The following is a 17225-nucleotide window of genomic DNA, read 5'->3' on the forward strand; positions in this document are numbered from 1 at the left end:
CAGATGATAAGCATCCATGGGTAACACATCACAAAGGATCTTATCCTTGTATCCTCCAATAGAGAACTCTACCCAAGTCTGTTCATTGACAAGCACACTCTGTCCTTGATTCAACCATGTCACCCTATAAGGGCTAGTGTGGGGTATCTTTGTGAGTTTCAACTTCTTGGCTACCTCATCTGATATGATGTTATTAGTTGACCTTGAATCAACTATCACCTTGCAAACCTTACCAAGGATTTTGCATCTCCCCCTAAACAATGCTCTCCTATGCTTAGGTTCATCCTTAACCGGCTATCTTATCAAGACTCTATTGAACATCAGATTTTCTCCAATCTCTGATTCAATATGGTCCACCTCAAGTGTTTTTCTGCTTGATGTGTCTTCATGGGCATAAGCAACCCTCTTTCCACTGTTTGATGAGGTAGGCTTGTTAGGGCATCTATAGGTCGGGTGTCCCAATTGACCACAATTGTAGCATTTCATGGTTGCAAAGTAGGAATTACCCCTGTTGGTACCTCTACCCCTATTTGGGCCCCCTTGTGGACCTCTTCCTTGAGAATGGCCTCCTCTAAGAGTGTTTTCACTATTATACTCAGTCAACTTGGACTCTCCTTGATTCGTTTGCTCACTTGCCTTTCTTTGGTAACCACCTCAGTGACTCATTTGATCTCTAGCTTTGCCTCTACCCCTATGGTTGGAGTCTCCCTTCCTTTTATTCCTCTCTTCTACCTTAGCAGCAAGTTGATGACACTTTTGGATAGTGGTAGGAGTCCATAGGCTTATCTCCTATTGGATGTTCCACTTTAGGCCACTTAGATACCTAGCCACCTTGATAGATTCCTCTTCTTGGACTTTGGATCTAAGACAAAACTTTTGAAACTCCTCTATGTAGGAGGCCACATCAAGATCTTTCTACTTCAATCCTTGTCTCTTCTTATGAAGTTGGACTTCATAATCCTCTGGCAAGTAGTTCTCCTTGATCTTACTCACCATGGCCTTCCAGTTTGCAATAGGTAGCTTTCCCATGCTAATTCTCTCCTCTTGCAAGTACTTCCACCATGTCAAGGCTACCCCCCTTAGTCTTGATTTGGCAACCTTAACCTTTTGAGCTTCTGTCACCCCTTCACACTTAAAGTGGTTCTCCATACCCTCAATCCATTCCATGACGGTGTCAATGTCCATCCTTCCACTGAAATGTGGCAATCCTTCAAAAGATTTTGTATTCAAACCCTTGATGGCCTTTACAAAAGGTTCTTCATTGATTAAGGGGTCTAGTTCAGGTATGATGTCATCTAGATCAATAGATTTCTTGCCTCTGTCACTAGTGTCTGCACCCCAGAGTTCTTGTGCTCTCTAATCAACCACTTCTTGCAGCTTGTTCCTTATCTCACTCATAGCATCTTCAAAGAGTCTATTTTTCTTCTTTTGTTCTTCTACCTCCCTAGCTAGTTCTATATTAGTGACCATTATGTTCTCCCCTACTGATTCACCAGAGTATAGAGACATGCACGGTCCACCAAATCTTTAACTTGCTTTGATACCAATCTGATGGAAATGGGTATGGGATAGACTAGCCTAGTCTATCTTCTTTGATCCTCTCCTTGGATCACTAGGTATTCCAATCACACCCTAGGGTCTTTAGGACATCCCTTGCTTGTGGAATCCCCTAACCTTGCCTAATCCACTCACCAACAACATGTGATGCTTCTCCTAAGGTCTCACCTACTCACAAGCTTCAAAAACCCTCACATAGGCTAATAAGGGTTTAGCTCCTCCTACACCTACTTAGGTCCTAGCAAGGATAGGATAGGTCTTTGACATAGTTCTCCATCCATTCATGTGCTCCCAAGAGGTTTTGACCTTCCTATTTGTTACCAATCTCACTATTTTGCTTCTTTCCTACAAAATAGGGCTACAAGGAATGTGCCCAATTAGGCCTCCATTCTGAACTTTTAGGACTCCCTCTTGGAAACGATGCCCAAAATTGTGAAAATTCTGAAAGGGACTACTATTCATTTGTCAAAGGCTCAAATATTTTCCTATTTTTGGGCCTCCAAGTGTCCGTACACTGCCCTAGGTGAATTTAGGGGTTTTTGAGGGTTTTTATGAGGGTTTTTACCAGGGTCATAGTGATGGTTTGTTGTCTTCACCACCTTGTCTAGATTGGTAGAAACTCCTCCTTCTCACCAATGGTACTCCACACACCCCTCCACAACTCCTCCAAAGGGTGCCTCCCTTCTTGTCATTTCTTGCTCTCACAGACCTCTGCAACCTTAACCCTTCCTACCCGGGCACAGTCTAGTCTTGCCTAGGAGTGGGTCTTTGAAAGGATTTCCTGCATCTTCAAGGGCCCTGCTTCCTCTAAGATATTGTATAGGGTCTACACTCCTATTCCCCATGGTTTCATGGTGTTTCCACAATGGGGATAGGAGTTGTCAACCCATTTACACAAAACAGTCCAAAACTGGACAATAAAGAAGAAATTTGCAAAGTATTTACAAACACACCAAAACTTGCACAATAAACCTAACCTAAATGCTCAAAATGAAAGTATAAACACAATACAAGACTCTCAACATAGTTTAGTCTGCAAAACAATGCATTTTCAATCTTTCAATGCTCCATTTGTGCCGACTGGCAACAAAAACCCAGTCACAGTCAAGGTTTTTACCCTTTGGTCGTACAATCTGACATCCAACCCCTCATTTTAGGGTTTGCAACAATATATAATTTCTTTGCCTTGATTTGTGTGCCAATGCTAGGGTTCTCCATACCAAGCTAAGGTTATGACCTATTAGGTGGAAAAGTTGCATGACAACTTTGAAAAGTTGTCATGTAACTTTTTGCAACTTTTGAGCAACTTTTGCAATGTTGCTTTTCTTGACTTTTAGGCCTACATGGGGCTATCCTATGGACACAACCATACTGAAAGGACCCCAAACTCATCAATGGGCACACATACCCTCTACTCCAAAAGAAAACTCAACCTAGACTTGTGAACCTAGGACCTAAACTAGGACCTAAACAAGACCAATGAGCTCTTGGCTCTTATTACATTTACATGGCTTCTTAAAGAAGCAAAATCCCAACAAAATCAAATGGAGGAAGACCTTATAAGGGTGCTCCTATACCACTTATCTTGTCCATCTACTAGGATCCTTACTCTATTATACAAACAGGTCTTCAAGCTTCTGTGCTCGGTAATCACTATGTAGCATCCATGTGCTTACACTTGCCCGCATACATTGTTTATCAATAGTTCCTTATTTATAAACAGTTTGTTAACCGCTTAATCTCTTTGATCACATTTCCCATGATCAATCATAGCCATCAGATCTTCATTCTTGACCAGGTTCAATGTATCCTTTGATCGGAAAACATTTTACCTCGCCTTGGAATTTGCATACATTTCTTGGAACTTGTGCTAGGGTATTGTGGTTCAATCTGAGCTGTAGATCTTCCTGCCGATCTTCCATTGCCATAGATCCTTAAAAAACTTCATACACATTGTATCAATCATTTAATCATAACCATCTCATTAGCTTCCATCATTAAATAATGCATGTATACATCTAGTGCATTCTGTTATTACTTGGTTCCAACTTGGTAAATACTAAACTTCACTCGGTAGACATTCCGCCTTCATTAACCAATAGCGATAACCTTAGGGTTTACTAACTAGGTTCCTTAAGGTTTACCGACTAGGTTCCTTGCTCGGTAACATAGTATAGTATTGACCTTACAAACAATAGCATATGTAGGATATCAAAACTATCTAAACAACATGATCTCATCATTGTCTATCTCAGTAATAGTTGCCCATTGAATAACTTATTGCTCCCCTTATCACATTCTTTCTGTCTCTTTTATCGACATCTTAATTCTCTTCAAAACATACTTCTTAAGATATGGCAACATCATACTAAATCAGAAAATCAATTTCTTGACATCAATGACAAAATAATATAGTGAAGATAGTAAACATCCTTAATCAGTTATATCCATAATTATCAACAACCTTCTCAATATCCTAATTGAAATGCCAACAATCTCTTATTGTCTGTTATAATGCCAACAATCTCTTTCTCTAAATATTGATGAAGAAATGAGTAAAAGTGTAATTAATGATGGAAATACAACTCCTAATGATTTTGATAGTGATTATGAATATGTTGATGTGGACAAGCATTTATCAACTGAGTTTTCACAAACCCTAATCCTAGCTCCTAGAATTGAACAAAGTGACTTATCACATGAGCATAGTCCTTGTTTATATCTTGTGATAGCGACATTGATTTTTCTCAATGTCTCTCCTCTGGCATGTTTCTCACCTTCCCAAAATAGTGATCAGCAAGATCAAGAGGTGGATGTCGTGCTAGATTAGCAATATTAGCACTGTAGATTTTCTCTCTCTCCTTTATTCTCTTTTGTGACCATTTTTCTATGTGTATCCCTGTTCTTCTATTTTTCCCTCAATGTCTACTTCAGGATGATGCAAATCAATGAGATCTCTTTTGGTCTCTTTCATGTTAAATTGAAAGACATCCTCTCTTCCCTTTCTTCTAAGGTAGTGTCCTTTCTTTGGGGAATGACGATTATTATATGCACATATACATATATGATATACATGAGTTATCATACATCATACTAACCCCGAGGAAAGTGAAATTGCTTCATGTTTTATGTGCATTATCCTTGGGTTTATTTCTCACTTGGGGGCTAAAATCCTTGTGATAACATGCTCCCTCTCTTCTCTCTCTCTTGGGTGTATCCTACCTTAAAGCAATCACTCTCGATAAGGCATGCACAATCGCTTTAATGTGGGGGCATACACTCCACTCATATTTTCCTTTTTGATACTTAGAATTATTTAGTGAACTTGGCTTTCATTCATAATTTTGGTATCTTTTTTGGGACTCATAGTGAGGGGAACCTTGCTACTTGCAATCATAGTTTTCCCTTATTGATCTTCCCTTTTACTTTTTCAATAGATGTCGTAAGATCCTTAGTCCATTGGGAGCTTGGTGCATCTTGCCTGCTTGATGTGGTAGAAGTCTTTCAATCTTGTTTCCTTGTACTTTATTGACAATATTGGCGTACGCTCATACTCCTGCTAAAGTAGGGGCTAAATGTAGCACCATAAAATTGTGACACTTGCAATTTTTGACCGCATTAGGGTCCTCACACATGCGAATCAAATCCCTAAGCCTGATAGAAGACCAAAGACTTGCTCGGCACCTGAAAGTCGCATCTTTCTTGCCCTCCGCACTGTCGGAACTACATCTTGTCTTGGAAAAAAGGGTAGGAGAGGGGTGGATGCCCTTGTCTCTCCTAGGATAGGGGTGTGGTGCCCCTTTCCCTGCCCCATTTTGGGGCAAGACACGTTTCAATTATGCTTTGGAGGTTATGCATTGAGCGGGAAAACTCCCCCAGTGTCAGCCTATGACAGAAAATAAGTCAGTAAGCCCTAATTGACAAGTATGTAAGTTGCATTTCCCCTTCCATTTTGGAATAACAAAGATACATGAGATCACGCATTCAAGCATTCAAAGCCATTCAAGCATTTTGTTCTAGCATTAAGCATTCTCAAGTCTCCTTTCAAGGCTAGGTCTTGCATTCAAGTCAAAGATTCAACCATTGAAGAGGAGATTCATTCCAACATTCAACTTCATACAAGAAATTCTATCAACATTTCTATCACAACCTCCCTTGAGGTGAATTACATTTCAGTCTTTCATTTACATTTACTTGCAAGTACTTGCTTTCATCATTTGGTTAATTCCAAAACTAGGGTTTGACCTGAAGGCAAACCCCCAATCCTAACCCCTTTTCCTCTCTTTTCTGTGTGTAGGTTGTAGGTGCATAGCTATACTTTCAGATTTGGACTCCACTTGCAAAGGTAGAAAAACCCTTTTTGTTTCACAGATTTTTGGGAAGACTGTGTACACTCCCGCCATAGTCCGGCTAACTTTTTCTCAAATTCGTTATCAATTATAACAGACAATAAGAGATTGTTGGCATTTCAATTAGGATATTGAGAAGGTTGTTGATAATTATGGATATAACTGATTAAGGATGTTTACTATCTTCACAATATTATTTTGTCATTGATGTCAAGAAATTGATTTTCTGATTTAGTATGATGTTGCCCTATCTTAAGAAGTATGTTTTGAAGATAATTAAGATGTCGGTAAAAGACAGAAAGAATGTGATGAATAAGGGGAGGAATAAGTTATTCAATGGGAAACTATTACCGAGTTAGACAATGATGAGATCATGTTGTTTAGATTGTTTTGATATACTACATATGCTATTGTTTGTAAGGGTAATACTATACTATGTTACCGAGCAAGGAACCTAGTCGGTAAACCCTAAGGTTACCGCTATCGGTTAATGAAGGCAGAATGTCTACCGAGTGAAGTTTAATATTTATCGAGTTGCAACTGAGTAATAACAAAATGCATTGGATGTATACATGCGTTATTTAATGATAGAAGCTGATGAGCTAGTTATGATTAAATGATTGATACAACATGTATGAAGTTTGTTAAGGATCTATGGCAATGGAAGATCGACAGGAAGATCTACAGCTTAGATTGAACTGCAATACCCTAGCACAAGTTTCAAGAAATGTATGCAAGTTCCAAAGTGAGGTAAAACATTTTTCGATCAAAGGATACATTGAACCTGGTCAAGGTTGAAGATGTGATGGCTATGATTGATCATGGGAAATGTGATCAAAGAGATTAAGCGATTAGCAAATTGTTTATGAATAAGGAACTGTTGATAAACAATGTATGTGGGCAAGTGTAAGCACAGGGATGCTACATAGCGATTACCGAGCACAGAAGCTTGAAGACCGGTTTGAATAATAGAGTAAGGAGCCCAACAGAGGGACAAGATAAGTCCTATGACTAGATTGTATTGAGCAAATAAGAATCTGCTTTAGCATTTTAGATGCAAAGTTGCAGACATATTCATTACTATTATTTATGTGTAAGTGACAGAAAATGTCTTAATCGAGTGGACTTAATAGTCTTATTTGTAAATCCTCTAGCAAGGTGACATTCTGATTGAGTGTTTGAAACCCTTTAACAAGGTCACCTCTAACAAGGTGAAGATCCTAATAGATCTGAGGGAAATCCCTTAACCGGGTCACATCTAGCAATGTGTTTGTAATTTTTAACAGGATTTGCTTTTAACCGAGCATACTCTAGAAGAGTATATTTCTTAGTGGGTCCAAAATCCCACAGTGGTTTTTCCCTGTTTGGGTTTCCATGTTAAATCTGGTGTTATGAGTGTTGTTATGATTATGTGTTCTTAAGTTTGCATGTTTTATAGTTTTGGTTACATTAGCTGTTAAAGTTACCGAGGTTGGATCTATTGAATATATTGAAGATTAAGTTTATATGATTCACCCCCCCCCCCCCCTCCCCCCTCTCATCTTATTAACAATTGGCATCAGAGTTATCAATTGGTACCAGAGCTTTGGACTCTAGAAGAAAAGTTGAAAGGTACTTGAGGTAATAGATCCAAAGATGTATAAGATGGTTGCACCGAAGCTGAATATGTCAAGTTTCTCTACATGGCAGAAAATGATGAAGTTGCACCTATTAGGAATTGGAGAATATGTTGTATATTATCTGGAGAATGATTTCATTACACCTAGCACCTATCCATTGACAATGGAAGAGATAAAGGCAAAGCAAGAACATATTCAAGCAATGATTGAAATAACATCTTCATTGGCCGACTCACAGATTAATGATCTAGAAGCCTGCAATGATGCCAAGGCAATGTGGGACAAGTTCATATCTGTGTATGCTGGTGATGAACATGTTCAAAGAGAAAAAGTGGACAGTCTAAGAGGACAACTTGAATCTATGAAAATGAATGAAGGTGAGAACATAACCCAGTACAGTACAAGGTTAAAGGAGATTGTCAATCAAATCAAAGGAGTAGGAGGAACCATTGAAGAGAAGGATGTCACAAGTCAGCTATTAAGAACCCTTCTACCTGCTTATGCAATCCGAGTCTCTGCAATCAATGAATTGAGGTCTATACCCAATATGCCAATTTCTTTGGATGCTACTATTGGTAGGCTACATGCATTTGAGTTAAGTAACTTTGATAACAGTGGGTCTTCGGTAAATAAAATTGAGTCTGCATTTATTTCTTTTCATATTGATGGATCTGATGATTACAATGATAGAAAGTATAAGTACTCTGAAGGCAATCATAGTGGAGCAAGTGAAAGATTTTGCAAAAACATGGAGGAGGTACACAAACTTTATGAAGAAATCAGAAATCAAGAAGAGTTTGAAGCACTATTAGCCAGAAGGCTACCGAGAGGAAAAGGTAAGTATAAAGGAAAGTTGCCTTTGAAATGTTTTAACTGTGATAGAATAGGACAAATGGCTTCTAATTGTCCTAACAAAGAATCCAATGAAAAGAGAGATTACCAAGATGACAAACAGAAAGATAATCATTACAGAGGACATCGAGACTTCAGAAGAAGAGATAAAAAGACATGTCTAATAGCTGATGAGGAATCTAATGATGATAAATCAGATGAAACTGATATAGAGGAAGTTGGTTATGTGGCTATCAAAGATGGATCAAATGAAGAAAGGTATGAAGAAAAATCTTTAATATCTCACATAAATACTAATGATTCTTGGATCATAGATAGTGGATGCTCACATCACATGATAGGTGATAAACACAAGTTTGTTATGTTAGAAGATTATGATGGAGGTTATGTAAGATTTGGTAATGATGCACCATGTCCAGTGAAAGGTAAAGGATCTATAACACTTCTTGACAATGCTAAATGTAATGATGTTTATTGGGTTGAAGGTTTGAAATACAATTTGTTGAGTGTAGCACAACTAAAAAATACAGGATACCGAATAGAGTTTCAAAAAGGAATTGTCAAAGTTCATGACAAGCATGGAAAGTTAGCAGCTACCAGAACACAAACAAAAGGTAACACATTTCACCTTGACTCAACTCAGAATAAGTGTCTATATGCAAAGATAGATGATACCTGGTTATGGCATAAAAGGTTTTGTCATGTAAATTTTGATAATCTGATCAAAATAAGAAAGAAGCATCGAGTAAGAGGTCTACCGAGTCTTGAGAAACCTGAGAATGCTATATGTTGAGGATGCCAGATGGGTAAGATGACAAGATCAAGCTTTACACGTAAGTCCTACACTTCTAAGGGAATTTTAGATCCTATGCATACTGATCTTTGTGGTCCTATGAAAGTTTAGAGTTATTATGGTGATAAGTATTTCATATTATTTGTGGATGATTACTCAAGAATGCTGTCACTAATGTTTTTGAAAGAAAAATCATAAGCTTTTCAAATGTTTAAATGGTACAAGGCAAGAGTTGAAAATGAAACAGGAAGACAACTGAAATGTCTTAGATCTGATAGAAGAGGTGAGTTTACTTCTGATGAATTTAACTTATACCACAATGATCATGGTATAAAGAGGCAAGTATCTGCACCAAGAACACCCCAACAAAATGGGATAGCCAAGAGAAGAAACAAATCAATTGTGGATTGTGCAAGATCCTTGATGATTGAAAAGAGGTACCTCAAACATTTTGGAGGGAAGCAATCAGCACTGCAGTTTACACCCTAAACCGAGTACAACTGAAGAAAGAAACTTTGAAGACACCATATGAAATCTGGTATGACAAGAAACCTAATGTAAGTTATTTTAAAATCTTTGGAAGTAGATGCTATGTTCACAAATATGACAGAAATGGTAAGTTTGATCAGAAAAGTGAAGAAGGAACATTTCTTGGTTATTCTTCTAGAAGCAAAGCATTTAAATGTCTGATCAAATCATCTAACAAAATAGTAGAAAGTGCAAATGTGAAAATTGATGAATTTGCAGAAAGAAATAATGAAGGAAACTCCAAAGAACTAGAAGATTATGAAGGATTTGTATATGTTCAACCGAGAAGTCCTACCGAGAAAACTATTGAAGGAAATGAAGAGAATATCCAGTTATCGAGTGATGAAGAAGATCATACAGAATCTACTGAGCCTATATTAGCCAAGTATGTCAAAAGAAATCATGCATCAAGTTAGATTATAGGAGATAAGAATGATCCAGTGATAACAAGGAATAAACTGAGACAGAACACATGTCTGATATCTGAATTTGAACCAAGGATAGTGAAAGAGGCATTTAACAGTGAAGATTGGATAAATGCTATGACAGAAGAGATTGATCAAATGAAGAAGAATGACACATGGACACTGGTCCTAAGACCAAAGGACAAAAATGTAATCGGTACAAAGTGGATTTTCATAAACAAGCTAAATGAAAAAGGTGAGGTCATTCAAAATAAAGCAAGACTCATTTGCAAAGTTTATGCTCAAGAAGAGGGAATTGATTATGGTGACACTTTTACACATGTGGCAAGACTTGAAGGAGTAAGAACATTGTTGGCATACGCTGCTTACAAGAATTTCAAAGTATATCAAATAAATGTCAAATCTACATTTCTAAATGGTATATTAGAAGAAGAAGTTTTTATTGAACAACCTAAAGGATTTGTTGAAGGAGAGAATAAAGATCAGGTATGTAAACTGAACAAAGCTTTATATGGTCTAAAACAAGCACCTAGAGCATGGTATGAAAGATTGCACTCTTATTTAATCAAGATTGGTTTTATAAGGACAAGTGAAAATAGAAATATGTACATGAAGAATGATGAAAATGGAATATTGATCTCAGCCATATTTGTTGATGATATTATCTTTTGTGGAAATAACTCTTTATGCAAGAACTTTGGAAATGAAATAAGCAAAGAATTTGAGATGTCATTAATTGGTGAGATAAAGTATAATATAGGTCTACATATACTGCAAATGAAAGATGAAATTTTCATTACTCAATCCAAGTACATAAAGGAAATCTTGAAGAAATTTGGAATGGAGGATTCAAAATCAGTAAGTACTCCTATGACTACCAACTGTAAACTATCAAAGAATGATGAATCTGCATCTGTTGATGAGACACTTTATCGATCTATGATTGGAAAGTTGGAATATGTTGTTCATAGTAGGCCAGATATTGCACATGCAATAGGTATAGTTGAAAGATTTTCTATAGATCCCAAGGAAACACACATGATAGCAATCAAGAGAATTTTTAGATGCTTGAAAGGCACTGAGGATTATGTCTTAGTATATCACAAAGGAAATGACTTTGATTTAAAATTTTATACTGATGCTGATTGGGCAAGAAACATAGATGACTAGGAAAAGCACAAGTGGTGGAGCTTTCTTTTTAGGAGAAAGACTAGTGAGTTGGCTTAGCAAGAAACAAGGATGTATTTCACAGTCAACAGCAGAAGCTAAATATGTTGTTGCAACATTGAATTGTACCAGTAACTATATCTTGTGATAATACTAGTGCCATTAACATTTCAAAGAATCCTGTTATGCACTCTAAGACAAAGCACATCTCTATCAAATATCATTATCTTAGAGAAGAAGTTCAAGAGAAGAAAGTGGTGTTGGAGTATGTTAGCTCAAAGGAACAAATAGCAGATATTTTCACCAAGCCACTGCCAAGGGACACTTTTGAGTATCTCAGAAGTAAGTTAGGGGTCCCACCCCTATCTTCTACTCACTGACCGAGTTCGGTGAATGCATCAATTTGATGACTCTAAAGAATACCTTTTATGAGTTGATGCTGATTTACACACTTTAGGATGTTTTCTAAAGGTGTGCAGGAAACAAAAATAGGGAACAAGAATTGAAGATAAAATGCTCTAACTAAGATTGAGTTGATACTGAACAACAAAGGAATTACTTCACACAGTCAGAAATTATGTATTAGTTTTCTTTTGGCATTGTTGTCAAAGGGGGAGAAGACTAATGTATGGGGGAGAGCATTTCAGCAATCTGAATTTGAATCTCTTAGGTCAAATCAATTGTTTTTGCCATCAATGCCAAAGGGGGAGATTGTTGGCATTATAATAGACAATAAGAGATTATTGGCATTTCAATTAGGATATTGAGAAGGTTGTTGATAATTATGGATATAACTGATTAAGGATGTTTACTGTCTTCACAATATTCTTTTGTCATTGATGTCAAGAAATTGATTTTCTGATTTAGTATGATGTTACCATATCTTAAGAAGTATGTTTTGAAGAGAATTAAGATGTCGGTAAAAGACACAGAAAGAATGTGATGAATAAGGAGAGGAATAAGTTATTCAATGGGAAACTATTACCAAGTTAGACAATGATGAGATCATGTTGTTTAGATTGTTTTTATATCCTACATATGCTATTGTTTGTAAGGGTAATACTATACTATGTTACCGACCAACGAACCTAGTCGGTAAACCTTAAGAAACCTAGTCGGTAAACCCTAAGGTTATCGCTATCGGTTAATGAAGATGGAATGTCTACCAAGTGAAGTTTAGTAATTACCGAGATGCAACCAAGTAATAACAGAATGCATTGGATGTATACATGCATTATTTAATGATGGAAGCTGATGAGTTGGTTATGATTAAATGATTGATACAACATGTATGAAGTTTGTTAAGGATCTATGGCAATGGAAGATCGGCAGGAAGATATATAGCTCAGATTGAACCACAATACCCTAGCACAAGTTCCAGAAATGTATGAAAGTTCCAAGGTGAGGTAAAAAATTTTCCGATCGAAGGATACATTGAACCTGGTCAAGATTGAAGATCTGATGGCTATGATTGATCATGGGAAATGTGATCAAAGAGATTAAGCAGTTAGCAAATTGTTTATTAATAAGGAACTATTGATAAACAATGTATGTGGGCAAGTGTAAGCACATGGATGCTACATAGTGATTTCCAAGCACAAAAGCTTGAAGACGTGTTTGAATAATAGAGTAAGGAGCCCAGCAGAGGGACATGATAAGTCCTATGACTAGATTGTATTGAGAAAATAAGATTCTGCTTTAGCATTTTAGATGCAAATTTGCAGACATATTCATTACTATGATTTATTTGTAAGTGACAGAAAATCTCTTAACTGAGTGGACTTAACAATGTTATTTGTAAATCCTCTAGCAAGGTGACATTCTGATTGAGTGTTTGAAACCCTTTAACAAGGTCACCTCTAACAAGGTGAAGATCCTAATAGATCTGAGGGAAATCCCTTAATCGGGTCACATCTAGTAATGTGTTTGTAATATTTAACAGGATTTGCTTTTAACTGAGCATACTCTAGAAGAGTATATTTGTTAGTGTGTCCGAAATCCCATAGTGGTTTTTCCCTATTTGGGTTTCCATGATAAATCTAGTGTTATGAGTGTTGTTATGATTATGTGTTCTTAAGTTTGCATCTTTTATAGCTTTGGTTACATAAATCAGTTAAAGCAACCGAGGTTGAATCTGTTGAATATATTGAAGATTAAGTTTGTATGACTCACCCCCCCCTCCTCTCATCTTATTAACAATTGGCATCAAAGTTATCAATTCATAATCACTATCAAAATCATTAGGAGTTGTATTTCCATCATTAATAACACTTTTACTCATTTCTTCATCAAGATTTAGAGAAAGAGGAGCACGAACATGAATAGGAGTAAAACCATCAGATGTTTTGTGAAAATTATGATTTGGAGATGTAGGCTCAACATCTTTCTTAGGAGAAAATAGAATCATAGCAACTATTGGGGTTCTAGGAGATTGAATAGTTTAATGAACAACTTCACGAGCTCGAAAATGGCATCTTCATTGGCGTTCTCTCACACAATGATTTCATTGAGTCTTAGTAGAAGGTTGAGAAGGAGGAGGAACATTTGAAAAAGTATGAATGTTTTTCTCTTTGATAGTTGAAGGTTTAGGTTGAGGTCTTTTAGGTTGGACAAGAGGAGAAGTGGGCCTCTTCTCTCTATAAGAGGAAGGAGGAATTTTAGGTGTAGGAAGAAGACCAGGTCCATCATGAGGAGGAGGTATAGGTCTAAACTTATGAGGAATATTGTTGTTCTTCTTAGGAGAATGTATAGTTACATCCATAGGAATAGGTTGAATATCTTCCTTAGGAGGGAGATTAGTTTGATCTGTGATGGGAAGAACTTCATATTCAAGTATGATAGGATGCCAAGTGTTGGGGATCTAGGTTGACTTAAGGATAAGATCGTATCTTTCTTCCATTTTTGATAAGATTGAAAAAGAGTATTGCTCCTTGATGGAAGAGATTGAAATTGCTTAGGCCAAAAGAAATCAATAGGAACACTAGGGCTTCTTTCGGATGGACGAAATAAGCTATGATTCAGGGTTATTATTTCTCCATTGTGAGGAAATTTCAAACACTTATGGATTGGAGAAGTGATAGACTTCATGGAAGATAGCCAAGGATAGCCCAACTTTACACAGAATTGATTGGAAGAGGGTATGATAACAAATTCAACATCCATAGATTTATTATGAACTTCAACATGAAGGGTGGTAGAGCCAATGGCAGGACAAAATAATCCATCAAATAACTTCACAACTACATTAGAGGCATCATATATTGGTTTATTCAATCATAAAGTGAAAAGATACTCCTTAGTGATGATGTTAACCATGCAAGAGGGATCAACAAGAGCGCCACGGTAAGGTATATCCTTAACCTTTACAACTATGTATAAAGGGCCATCGGGTGCTCTAATGGTCTCACTAAGGTCAAATGTAATACAAGAATCCTTAGGCATATCTTTTTGTTCTACCATATTTACCAATTTCATAGCCATAGAAGTGAATTCCTTAGAGGAGAAAGAAGTATACTCAGTCTCAATCATGTTAGAGGTATGAGAACACAAAGGATCAGTAAAAATTTTAAGATTTTGATTAGGAGATACTGATTTATTTTCCTTATCATTCACACCTTCCACAAATATAGTATTGTTATCAATCAAATCTTGAATCTTACTTTTCAATGTGAAACATTTCTTAGTATCATGACCAAGCTGATGATGATATTGACAAAAGGAATTGTTATCAAAATAAGGGGATGAAAGTTTAGAAGGATCAACTTGTTTTATAGGGGGAATCTTGATAACATTTTTTTGCAACAACTGAGACATAATACTATGTAAAGATTCATTCAAAGGAGTAAGTTGTCTTTCTCTTTTGAAAAATTTAGAAATGGAAGGCACACCTATTGTAGCATTCACATTGTTGTTGTTGATTGTAGCATTGAACTTGATGAATCTTTTTGTTGGTTTGAACTTTCCAAATGGTTGTTGAACACTCTCCCCCTTATCACTCAGAGCCATAGGAGCAGATTGCTCCATTTGACTCATAGCCAGTTGATAATTGTGGAGTGTTGCACACAACAGCAGAAAGGAAGTAAAATCAAACAAAAGAACTTTTCCTTGATATCTTTTTGCAAATTAGAAATGATAATTCTTTTAATATCATTATCAGGTACATGAAAAGAAATTTGAGCACACAAATGCTTATATCTACCAATGAAATAAATCACTTTTTGTTTAACACCTTGTTTACAATGCATTAAATCAATCAAAGTGATTTTAGGACCAATGTTATTTTGAAATTGTTGGATGAAAGCATTTGCTAGTTTTTTAAAAGAAGTGATGGAATAAGATGGCAAAGAGCAATACCATTGTAAAGCCTTATCTCTTAATGTTATTGTAAATAGTTTTGTAAACAATCTTTGATCATAAGAAAAATCAGTACACAATGTTTGAAATGTTTTGACATGAATGAGAGGATCACCTTTTCCATTATAAAGTTCAAATTGAGGAACCTCAACATGCTTAGGTGGCACAACTTTAACAATATCAAGAGAAAGTGGACTGGCAACATCAAATGTGGGAACACGAAACTTGGATTCACTCATGGAAGCAATTTGTTGTTGTAAGGAAGACACGGTTTGAGCAAGATTTTTAATGGTTGCTTCAATAGAAGAATTGATGTTAGACATGGCTCATTGTGAAGGTGGTGTGATGTTCTTGAAGGAAGGCATGGATTGAGAATAAGGTGGTGGGACATTATGATAAGTATGCATAGGTGATGATTGAGTAGTAAATGGGACACTCAAAGGAGGAATAAAATTGTTAAATAAACTACCCCCTTGTGTCACATTGATTGGTTGAGGGATAGTAGGAATAGTTATTGAAGACATAGGTAAGTATGGAGGATTAAATAAAGAAGAGGGATTGCCCCCATGAACAAGGGTTGTAGGAATGAAATTTTGAGTTGATGTAGCCATTATGTTTGAAGTGAAAGTAGGAATACTAGCCATTGAAGTGGTCAAAGGAATAGAGGAATTGATTTGATTTGAAGGTTTTGAATAACCTAAGTTCTCAGCACAACTCATGATAGGCATGACATTAGAATCAAAAATATTATAAATGCCACACAATATACAAATTCCATTATTATCACTTTGAATCATGTGTTTAAGGCCTTCAATTAATGGAAGAGCTTCACTATTAGGGTATTCTTGGGACATCCAGTGTTGAAAGTTATGAATAGAAGAATTGATTTGATTTGAAGGTTTTGAATAACCTAAGTTCTCAGCACAACTCATGATAGGCATGACATTAGAATCAACAATATTATAAATTCCACGCAATATATCAATTCCATTCTTATCACTTTGAATCATGTATTTAAGGCCTTCAATTAATGGAAGAGCTTCACTATTAGGATATTCTTGGGAAATCTAGTGTTGAAAGTTATCAAATTGATTGTCTAGTTTTGAAAGTTGATCTATGAAAACTCTAGTCAATGATTCTTTGTGTTCATAATGGGATTCATCAATGGGATAAATGAGCTCATGATTAGGATGAGAAGAATTAGCATTATCCTCATTAAAGAAGTCACCCAAATTATGCTCCATCTCCTTGGTAATTAAACCTTGGGAAGCCTTAATTCTAATGCTTCATCTAACGGGCATAGTGTCGGTAGGACTAATAGTGGTAAAATTCATGCACTAGAGGGAAATTTTGAATTTTGAATTTTGGAACAAAACTTATAAAATTGATTAATGTAAGATGTTGGGCTCACCAAAATTTAATTTTGGAAAAGGTGAATGATGGAGATCTAGAGGAGAGCTTTTCTTCCCTTCGAGGAGAGATGAAAGTTTCACTTCAAATTTCCCTTCAAACACTTTTCACTCATTACATTAGAAGAGGGGGGAAAATGCACTAGATTCAACCTCCATAGAAGGAGATTGAA

Source organism: Cryptomeria japonica, chromosome 11, assembly GCF_030272615.1.
Source record: "Cryptomeria japonica chromosome 11, Sugi_1.0, whole genome shotgun sequence".
NCBI classification, from domain to species: Eukaryota; Viridiplantae; Streptophyta; class Pinopsida; order Cupressales; family Cupressaceae; genus Cryptomeria; species Cryptomeria japonica.